Here is an 11518-nt window from a genome sequence, read left to right on the forward strand (position 1 = left end):
ATGGGTGCTGTACCCGCCATATATCTGTCAAATTCATTTGTTTTAAAAATTTGGTGAGAGGGATTGTGGAGGCAGGATGGGGCTCTGCACTGTTCCTGTCGAGTTGGGGTTGGAGGGTGCAGTTAAAATCTCCACCAATACAAACATGATTGTCTTGGTTTTTTAGGGCGTTTTGACTGTCGAGGGACGTTAGGTGTGTCCCGAGGTCATTAAAAAAAACTCGCCGAGCTACAGGCGTACTTGGGGCATAGATATTAAAAATAGTATAGAATTTTCCATAGTAGTGGAATTCTAGGGATGCTAGGGATCCCTTGTGTATTTCGCCGAATTTAAGCGATGAAGGCGAAAAGGAGGGGCTAAGAATTATTGCGACACCGCCTTTGCGGGAGTCACCGTTACTAAAGAAGGACAGGCCGGGGAAGAGCCTACACCACTCTGCGACACAGCAGTCGTTGGCATGGGTCTCTTGTAAGAGGGCAATGTCAACTTTCTTCTGTAATAAAAAATCCCTTACTTGAACTTTACGGACAGAGCTACATCCTCCGTTAATATTCAGGCTACAAATGGAAAAACTCATTACAGCTATAAGGAGGAGTGACCACCACTCAATTTTTTGATAGCAGTTCATTCTTAGCTTTTTGCAACCACTTCTTTAAACGGTGACGTTGGGAGGAATTGAAATAAAAAACGTGGGGCCGTTTTACCATCAGTTTAGCGGAATGTATAAAATCAGGTAGCTCCGGAAAAAAGGTTTCTATTACAACATTCCTTTTTCGGAATGTGTCCTTAAGAAACCTTTTTATCTCGGAGGGAGGGATTGGAGGGATTTCTTCTTCCTTAAGGCTACCACATTCACTAACAGAGTCATCTATATCAGATGGCTCAGATGGTGTGTCACACTGGTTTTCATCATTTATCTCTTCACCGTCATCACATCCCTCCACGTTATCGGATGGGGCATAGTCCATAGAGGGGGGGGACGGGGAGGGAGAGAAATGAGCCATCTTCAGGGGAGGGGGGGGGGAGGGGGGGGGCACTAAATTTTGTGGTTCAACCATATCAGTTTCTAGGTCAGTAGACAAGGGCGAGGATTCATCCACATCTATGTCCTCCAATACCGAGAAACGATTTTCTGTGACGAGGGACAAATCTAGGCCAGAGAGGAGGGGCTGTCGGTTTTCAGTTGTAGGTTTTTTAAAGAGGTGACCGTTTTCATCTGTTGTTTGCAGATGTCTTTTTCCTTTTGGGCAGACTAATTGAAACTCGTCCTGGTTAGTGGGAAGAGATTGCAAGGGTTTGGGGGGAGGGGGGGGGGGGGAGGGAGGACGTGATCATCGGGAGGGGGATCCCATCGGCTACCACGGCGGGAGAGGTAGGATCAGTTATAGCAGGCAACAAGCTGTGATTGGACGATGTCGCCTGGGGGGTGAGATCTATAGTTAACAGGAGATGGCTGCAATTAGATCCTTCAGTAGAGGGAGGGGCCCCTGTTTCAAGGGGAGGGGAGGGGGGTACGGCGGGGGGGTTTGGATTGGTGGTAAGAGGGCTTGGGTCGGTGGTGGACAGATTGGGATCAGTGGTGGTAAGGCTTGGGTCGATGGTGGGAAGGTTCGGGTCGGTGGTGGGAGGGCTTGGTTCGGCGGCGGGAGGGCTTGGTTCGGTGGTGGGAAGGTTTGGTTCGGTGGTGGGAAGGCTTGGGTCGGTGGTGGGAGGGCTTGGGTCAGTGGTGGGAGGGTTTGGACCGGTGGTGGGAAGGTGGGGGGGGGTGCTTATTCCCGGTTCGGAGGGGAGGTTGCACTTGTGGAGAATTCTCTTTTCGGGGGCAGTCATGCTTAACATGCCCAAATTGTCCGCAGCCAAAACATTTTAGAACGTTGGTGGACACGTACACTGTATATTCGTTCTGTTGATGTTTTAATTTTATTATAAGGTTTAAATCCTTCTGGGAATTTTTTAAAATCATAAATACTTGCCGCCGGAATGAAACCACGTGCCTCAAATCGTTGTTTCGTGACCCGAAGGGAATCATGGAGATACGAGACACGATGGTACCGTATCGGGACAACTCTTTAATTAGTACATCGTCGGATACAAATGGGGGGCAATTTGATATCACGACTTTTATCGCTGGGCTATCTAGTGGGGAAATCATTACAAATAAATCTGGATCGATTGTCAAACCCTGTTCGACAATTTGTGGGACACAATCCACGTCGGACAAAAAAATAACGATCCGCTTGTTCATCCGCGAAGCGGCAACAACCTTGTCGATCCCGACAACACGACCGGTTGCGAGGACAACGTCCTCGACACTAACCTCACGTTCCGGAGGTACACAAAAGAACCCGTGCTTACGGGTCAGGCTCTGAAAGGCCGTAAATCGAGATAGTGCAGCTGCCATGCTGGAACAGCTGCACTTACAACCCCTCCCCAACTCGGGGAGGGTGAATATATAATACAATCTTCCCTACCCGAACTCCGGGAATGGGAAGCAATCAGACCTCTCCGATTTCCCTAACTTCGGAAAAGGGAGGCAACAAAACAAACTGAAGGAAGGATAAACGAAAGGAAAAAAAGGAAATAGAGGTTTAAGATGAAGGAGCAAACACCGATCGGGCGACGCCCAAAAACGGCGAACCCTTACCAGCGATCACCCTGTGCTCTCCGGCTCTCTCTCCCGTCTCAACGTATATGGGAATCACCAGGAAGACTCCACGAACAGGTACAAGGACACGGGGGGGGGGGAATGGAGCAACAACACAGAGCACTCACAGGCCTCCACAAGCAGACGCCATGACAGTACAACCAGCATGCAAACGACCAGCAGGGGGAGAGAGAGAGAGAGAGAGAGAGAGAGAGAGAGAGAGAGAGAGAGAGAGAGAGAGAGAGAGAGAGAGAGAGAGAGAGAGAGAAAGAGAAAGAGAAAGAGAAAGAGAAAGAGAAAGAGAAAGAGAAAGAGAAAGAGAAAGAGAGAAAAAGAGATAGATTAACCCTCTGTCACATCTCTGGGTTTTTAAGCTGTCATTTTGTTTTGGCCTATTCAAACTTGCCTTGCATTGGAACCACGATGACCTCTCATGGACTAATTAAAGGGTATAATCGAAATTTGAGGATGGGACCCCATGGACTAAATACGAATTTAAATCTGTAGTGAAGTGATAAAATTTAGACATAAGCTATTCATATTCTAAGTGTATTTATGTAAGCAAGGCTGTCATCCCTCCTTCTGCACTGTCATCTTAATTCATACCTCCATAGGATAGGGTGTCACTCAACTGGGATTGGCGACACTTGTACAGCAATACACTTTCGTAATATATATGGAAGAGATGATACATCGGATGTTTTTTTCAAGTTGCAAATTGCTTCCACTTTATTACAATTTGTCATAATTTCATTATTGTGATTGTAAACAAACATAATACGGAGAGACAGTGTGAACAAAGCATTAGCGCTTATTATTCTTCTTCCTCAAAGCATGACGGAGAAACACAGCTGCTAATGAGATTGGCAAACCATCAAAATAAACGATCATTTTATTACGTCCGCCACCAAAGGTGGATGGAGGTTATGTTTTCACCTCAGTCTGTATGTCTGTTGGTCCATTTGTACATTTGTGAACAAGATATCTCAAAAAGTTGTGGAGTCAAGTTCAGAAACATTTGTTTCATTTCAGTTCAGACGAAATTTCAGAAAGTTCAGACGACATTTGGCAGACAGGTAGCGTATGTGAAACGGACGAAATGAATAGATTTTGGTGAAGATCCGGATACAGATCCGGCTACTATAATTTTTAAGTGATTCTTCACCATTGGGAGATTGAGCCAAAAACGATACACAGCAGGATATCTCAAAAAGTTGAGAACGGATGATTTTGATTAAATGTGATTCTGTATTGTGATTTTCTAGTCTACTCTAGGATACAAAACGTAAACTGTTCATCTGGCAGAGGTATGCTGTCTACTGAGTGCCATTCTAGTTACCTCCACCACCAAAGGTGGATGGAGTTTATGTTTTCACCCCTGTCTGTCTGTCCGTTTGTATGTCCGTCTGTCTGCTTGTGAACAAAATATCTCAAAACATTGTGGACGGATTCGGACGAAATTTGTCAGAGATGTGGCGTATGTGACAAGGCCGAAATTATTAGATTTTGGTGAAGATCTGCATACGGATCCGGCTACTATGATTTTTAAGTGCTTATTCACCATTGGGAGATAGGGCCAAAAACGATACACAGCAGGATATCTCAAAACTTTATGGACGGATTTCGACGAAACTTGGTAGACCGATTGGGTGTCTGACAAGGACGATTCGATTCGATTTTGGGGAATATCTGAATATGGATTCGGATATGGGCATTATTTAATTTCTTAAGTGATTCTTCACCATTGAGAGATCGGGCCAAAAACGATACACAACAGGATATCTCAAAAAGTTATGGATGCATTTGGACGAAACTTGGTGGACAAGTTGTGCGTGTGACAAGGAAGAATCGATTCAATTTTGGTGAAGATCCTGATCCGGATGCAGCTAGTAGAATTTTTAAAAGTGATTTTTCACCAAAGAGTGATATGGCCAACCAGGTGGAGGTATGCACTCTACTGAGTGCCGTTCTAGTTATTCCCTGCGTTTTTTTGGCAAAATACACCACCCAGATCTTTTTCAAACTCGAAAAGCTTTACGGAGAAATCAAACTATATATTATCTAAAGGTTTCTTCATTCACTGCTGTTATGTCTGGGCGTGTGGCGTATATGGAGCCTTGCAGCTCTGAAAACACCATAAAACTTAAAAAGAAGATGCAAAAAAAAGATCCCTCCTCCATATTCAGCGAAGTGACAAGTGGAATTTGCTAGCGATGGGTGGTATTTTGAGAGGGACAGTGAAGCGACGGGTGGTATTTTGAGCGGCCACATGGTGTTCACACGTAGGATTACCAATGGTGCCTGAGGAGCACAAGCCGGGGGTATGTTCTCCCCCAACACATCCTCCTAGGGTACCGGAATACTCCATTACTAATCCCTTTGTTATCGCTTGCCAAGCCAGCCATTCCTTATGAACCGTTTTTTTGGAGTGCAACCTTGAGTGCTTTAGCTCCTTGGTGAGTGCTCTTCAAGCTTATTGGTAAACATAAACTAGAAAGCATTTGAAGCCGGTCCGCGTCCATTTCAGTCATCTTCTTCTTCTTCTGTATGCTCAAAATAATGAAAACGGCTTTTGAAAGATACAAAATGAAAATTGATGATTTTATGCAGCTTTGACCTTTGAGCTTTAGATCTAAAAAAAAAAAAAGAAGAGCTTCTAGCCTTTGATTGGTGAATCAATTATGTGACCCAATATGCAAATTCTTTAAATTTCAGGTCATGGGGTGAAAATTGGGGATTTTACACAACATTGACCTTTGTCCTTTTGACCAAATTATTAATAATCCTTCTCCATATTCTCATAAAAAATTTTTGTTGAAAATGTGATGACAAAACTCAAATGGTGAATTGAAATTTCAGGTCAATTAGATGAAAATTGATGATTTTAGGTGATGTTTTGTGTGTGAACACCATGCGGCCACTGATGCTGACCTTTAACCTTTTGACCTTTTGACAAAATTATGTATTTGTCTTCTCCCTCTCTTATTATAATAGAGCATACGTATATGGTTATGTATATTGCTATGTTTATATGCGACGAAAACGTCTTCTTCTTCTTCAAATAAAATTACCACCCTCTTAATTAGTAATTAACCCTCTTAATTGCGTTAAGACTGCTGGGACCCTTCAGACCTTTGACGACCCTTTAATTCCCCCAAGACCCTTAAGACCACCAAGACCACCGAAGACCCAAATCACCCTTGAAGACCCAAAACACCCCGAAGACCCAAAACACCCCGAAGACCCAAAACACCCCGAAGACCCAAAACACCCCGAATACCCAAAACATCCCGAAGACCCAAAACAACCCGAAGACCCAAAACACCCCGAAGACCAAAAGACCCCGAAGACCCAAAAGACCCCGGATACCAAAAATACCCCGAAGACCCAATAGACCCCGAAGACCCAAAAAGACCCTTAAAGACCAAGAAGAACCAAAAGGCCATTAAGATACAAAAGCCCCTGATGACCCCGAAGACCCAAAACACCTCAAAGACCCAAAATACCCTTAAAGGCCCAGAGGATCCAAAAGACCCTGAAGACCCAAATGGCCCTGAAGATCCAAAACACCATGAAGACCCAAAAGACACCGAAAAGGTCAAAGACGCCTACCACTTTGAAACGACGTGTGGTGAGGCGCGCGCAGCCCTCCGAGTCACGCCAGTTATCATAATAAAGCTTTGTTGAAAATTTGATGACAAAACTCAAACGGTAAAAAAGTTACGGCCAGGACAGACACACAGAAGTGATTACATATATCGTATATTCATGGGTGAGTAAGATGATTGGTGTCGACTTTATAATCTAGGTATTCAAACAGATCTGAGAAGCATTTTCTGCAGTTGTTAGAGTTGGCATCCTCCATCTGTTGCAGAAGCACAGGCTGCCAGGCGAGAAAATTGAAGCATACTATTTTATTGGCATGCCTGTGTCAACAGGGAGACGCAAATTGTGCCCATTTTTCATCTCGTAAAATTGCTACATTATTCAGATTGTCTCTGTACACATATTTCAATTCAATGAAAAAGGGACAGTATCTCTCATGGCTGTTTGCTTGTTTGAATATTGAAGGAAAGATCACGAGTTGAATGCAAACTACGAGCTATATTTCATGTGAGTGATCCTACTTGGCATGTTTTGGTGTGAAGCTTGCATTCATTCCAAAAATGTGAACATCATTGAGTCGGAAATACTCCTGCTTTTTGTACATGGTAATGGGAATCACAAGTGGAATGACCTCTTATTACCTCCGTCACTGAAGGTGGATAGCGGTTTTGTTTTCACGTCTGTCTGTCTGTCAGTGTCTTTGTGAGCAGGATATCTCAGAAAGTTGTGGACGGATTTGGACGGAATTTGGTGGAGAGGTTGTGTGTGTGACCAGGAAGAATTGATTACATTTTGGTGAAGATTCGAATCTGGATTGGATCACAGAATATTTAAGTGATTCTTCACCATTGAGAGATAGGGCCAAAACTGATATACATAGCATGATATTTCAAAACGTTGTGGATGACTTATGTCAAAACTTGGTGGATGAGTTGGGTAGGTGACAAGAACAAGCCGATTAGATTTAGGTTCACGTCAGATCCAGATCCGGCCTATCAGTGGGATACAAAACGTAAACTGATCAGCCTGGTGGAGATACTGCCGTGGCCAAAAATATTGGCACCCTTCCACTTACTTACTAAATCTTAGCTTGTTCCTCACAGAAATCCTAAAATGGCCTGGACAATATTATTGGCACTTTTTAGATGTTGTGAGAAATAATTAGATTTCAATCATCCCAGGAGCGACCCAGAGATCTCCCACGTCTAGGATGTTGTACCCCCACCTTAGACAGAGTTAGAGCGAGAAAGAGAGAGCGACCAGAGGGAAAGGGCCGGTCCATGGGGACCGTTCTGCACTCCGACCATGACCACTCTGCCCTGACGAATGCGGGTAACAGGGAAGAATGGGGAAGATTTGGCCCCCGACTTATGTTGGGTGGTACAACCGCCGTGAAGAGGCATCCCCGATAGCTGTCGATTTCAAAATGTTAAACCTTAAGATGTCTCACACTTCTTTCGCCCAACTCCAGGTATTAATGCTTGGAAGTTTTGACTGTTGCTAGCATTCCCAGGTGTAATTATCATCACTGCTTTACAGACAAGCAAAGTATTTGTGACAGTTGTCTATCTCATCGAACAATTCAAAAATCATTTCAGCTTATGTTGATAAACTTTGTGGTGTTCAAAACAAGAGATATTCTCAACGGAAGTCGCTGTCTTACCAATTTTGAGCTTGTCTTGACTGAGAGAGTTAATTGGAACAAACATAATTTTTCAATTACTTTGGTTGTGCCCTGAAAGCCCTTTCCTCATCATCGTCTCCACCCCCCTCTTCTTCCAACTCCCCCAGGCAGGATAGTATGGAAGAGAGATGGAATGACATGCCTATGTCTCTAGTTTGGAACTTCAAATTACATTCAATGAAATTGTTTTTTTTTTAGTATGTAATACTAAATGGGAATTTGCAAGGTGGAAAGGAATGCTCCATTTATTTTTTCTCTTAAGGCGCGCGTAACAGTAATAAACAACCTGTTGCTTCCAACTTTATGGAATAAGCAGTATAAAAGCCCGTGAAAAATGACGGGTTGGAACAGTCTATTTGATGGTGCAGCCTCGTGAGAATGCCAAAGTCTGAAGCCTCGGCCTAGTGCCAGGTGTACTTATATGTTTTTTATTTATTAGACATACGGACGTAAATAAACACTCGTTTTACTCTGGTAAAATCACGTGCAGCAAATTTCAACTCCCTTTGCCTTGTATTGATTGTTATTTTAAAAAACGTATCTGTACGCCGCCCTTGAGGCTCAGTTTGCAAGCCACCGTCTACAACTCCAATATAAGAGACATAATTACTCTTTTATGGAAAATGTTTTTCAAGTTTTTTTTTACCCTCACAAACAGACCATTGTGAACACACATTTGTGTTAAAATATTGGCCTTTAAAACCCGACTCAAATCGCCCTGATGAAGGGAGACAGACATCAGTACAAACACACAAACTGACATTGTGTTTTATATGGTAGACTAGCAGAAGTACCCGGCATTGCCGGGCGGGGAGGGGAGGGGGGAGGGGAGGGGAGGGGAGAAGAGGGGGGGAGGGGAGAAGAGGGGGAGGGGAGAAGAGGGGGAGGGGGAGGGGGAGAGGTGGAGAAGAGGGGGAGGGGGAGAGGTGGAGAAGAGGGGGAGAGGGGGGATGGGGAGGAGGAGGGGGAGAGGGGGGATGGGGAGGATGAGGGTGAGGGATGGGAGGAGGAGGGGGAGGGGGGCAGGAGGAGGGGGGCAGGGGGGAGGGAGGGGGGAGGGGGGAAGGGCGGAGGGGGAGGGGGGAGGGGAGGGGAGGGAAGGGGGGAGGGAAGGGGGGAGGGGGGAGGGGGAGGGGTTGGGGGAGGTGGAGGGGGGAGGGGGAAGAGGAGGAGGGAGGTGCGAGGGGGGAGGGGAGGGAGAGGGGGGAGGGGGAGGGGAGAAGGGGTAGGGTGGAGGGGGGAGGGAGGGGGAGGATGGAGGGGGAAGGGAGGGGGAGGATGGACAGGGGAGGGGGAAGGGGGAGGGCCAGTCAACAATGACGTTGCAGTTCTCATGGTCGGAGAGCAGCACAACAATCGCGACATCGTCCTGCATCTTCGAAAGAGCACGAAGCGGCTTTTGGAGACTCACCGATCCTGTGACCCACGCCCTCCAGTACCGGCGTTGCCGGGCGGGGGAAGGGAGACCTGCACATTCCCAACCCGTACATTCGACCTCTCGACTCAAGCTCGTATTCGATTCGTATTCGAAATCGAAAGGGGAAATCCTTCGTATTCGAATTCGTAAACACGAAATATGAATTAACATTTAATTCATATCGCACAAAATCGACACAAAACACGGTCGCATAAAGGTGAAAAAACGCAATGGCTTTTTGCCCTGAATTACGTGCAAACGTGTGACGTGTGACGGGATGGAACATCACGTGATCGCTCTGAGCGAATCAGCGAGCTGCTCGCACTGGCTGAGATTAGCGGGTACTTCGCTGAAATGCGCTGAGGTAAATATGAATAAAAAATATGGATCTCGTCAAATATTGTCTCGGCCATGTTCGTCCCAGGCTCAATGGCCATGTCTATGCCAAATATCAAGCACGTGAGCCTCTCCGTTTCGGAGTCTATCAGTAACATTACACACACACACACACACACACACACACACACACACACACACACACACACACACACACACACACACACACACACACACACACACACACACACTGTGTTATATATATATATATGTCATTGCGCTCCAGCCTTCTAGAGCTCTGGTCATTAGCATCTGGAAGGTAGAAGGTTCCAATTATTTTTTGTGGGGCTGCCACAATTGGTTGTAACCTGGTGTGTTGTGCAGGCTTTGACATGCAGGTGGCCAAAGCTCAGTGCACATCGTGAACAGAATAATGGCTTTTCGACTTCTGACAATAAAACATCTATTCAAAAGCAAAATACTACACTGACATGCCCTCACTATTCCCTTACTTTGGCAAGCAGGTAGAATAGGCGATGACCGGGAGCTCTTCCTTAATGGACTTGAAGCAGGTCGATTTAGTTCGGCTGCCTGAATTTCATCAGCCTTCTGATTGCTTGGCGAGCCCTAGGAGTATATAATTAATTTACGGGATTCTTACGATGCCAAGAGGATGGTGCTTGAACTCCTTCCAAAAAGCCCCTATTTTCTAGTATCTCTACCAGCAGGATATTTATGGAATTCTTTACAGATATTGGAGTAAACAGGGTGCGATATCTAATGGAGCCTTCCTTGAAGCAATGGTTACCTGCCAACTCTATTTCTTCAAAAAATAGTTCTGATAGGGGCCTGGTGTGTGTATATGTATATACCGTGAGTTGTAAGGTGTATATGTACATTTTGTTTGCCAGGACGAATTGATTCAATTTTGGTGAAGATCCGGATCAAGATACGATAATTTTTAAAGTGATTCTTCATAATTGAGAGGTCGGACCAAAAATGATATTTAGAGCATGATATTTCAAAACGTTGTGAATGGATTATGACGTAACTTGGTGGATGAGTTGGGTAAGGGACATGAACAAGCAGATTGTATTGTACTCCGCCCCTACCTATTCCATCCAGGCAATGCACGACGCCATCGCAGGACGCCGAAGACCTTCGCTGCCCACCGATGATGCGCCGAAAGGGCGTACTCAGTTTTCACTTTCCTTGTTTGTTTTCTTCCTTTTTTTCTTTTTTTTTTCTTTTTTGTATACAAGATCGAGGCTCGTGAAAGAGCTAACATTAATCACACAAAAAGACTAACCGACACACAAAACACAAAAAACAAGGGGAGCGGCAGACACGATGGGGAGAGAGGGGGAAGGACACAAACACAACATTTGAGAGCAGGGACATCGGGAGGACTTGGGGGGAGGTGGGAGAGGAATAAAACATATGAACACTGCAAGGACTCTGGGGTGAATTACCGGGGGTACAAAATATCAAGGTTTTCGATGGGGGAAGATAAGAGATGGTGGTGAACAGCTGTTTTGAAGACCTGGAGGGAGGAGTGGGATTGAAGGGAGTGGGGGAGTTTGTTCCAGAGGCGGGAGAAAAGGGGAATGAAAGAGTGAAGGTGAGCAGAGAGCCTAGACTTTGGCAGTTTAACCATAAGAGGGTTGCAGGCAGATCTTGTGCGACCTGAAGGAATATTGGGGGGACAGAGCACAGAGAGAGCTGGGGGAGCAAGGCCGGAGAGGAGTCGGTAGAAGACAGAAAGACCACCAACCTGCCTGCGGTGAGTGAGTGAAAGGCCCTCGGAGTTGACTACATCGCAGGAGATTCC

General features: G+C 45.4%; 1 protein-coding gene across 3 annotated transcripts in view; it reads left to right on the forward strand.

Moving 5' to 3' along the window:
• DDX55 (DEAD-box helicase 55) overlaps positions 1-10919 on the forward strand; it is a 117112-nt gene extending 106193 nt beyond the window's left edge. Inside the window, exon 16 of one of the 3 annotated variants that reach the window (XM_068118846.2) lies at positions 10813-10919. The gene's annotated coding sequence lies outside the window, so the exon portion shown is untranslated. Of the gene's footprint in view, positions 1-8041; positions 8555-10812 lie in introns of those variants that run through there. The other 2 variants (XM_078780822.1, XM_068118844.2) reach the window with 2 other exon arrangements.
• Positions 10920-11518: the final 599 nt, after the last annotated feature.

The sequence above is a fragment of the Myxine glutinosa genome, chromosome 6, assembly GCF_964187855.1.
Source record: "Myxine glutinosa chromosome 6, kmMyxGlut1.1, whole genome shotgun sequence".
Classification (NCBI taxonomy): Eukaryota; Metazoa; Chordata; class Myxini; order Myxiniformes; family Myxinidae; genus Myxine; species Myxine glutinosa.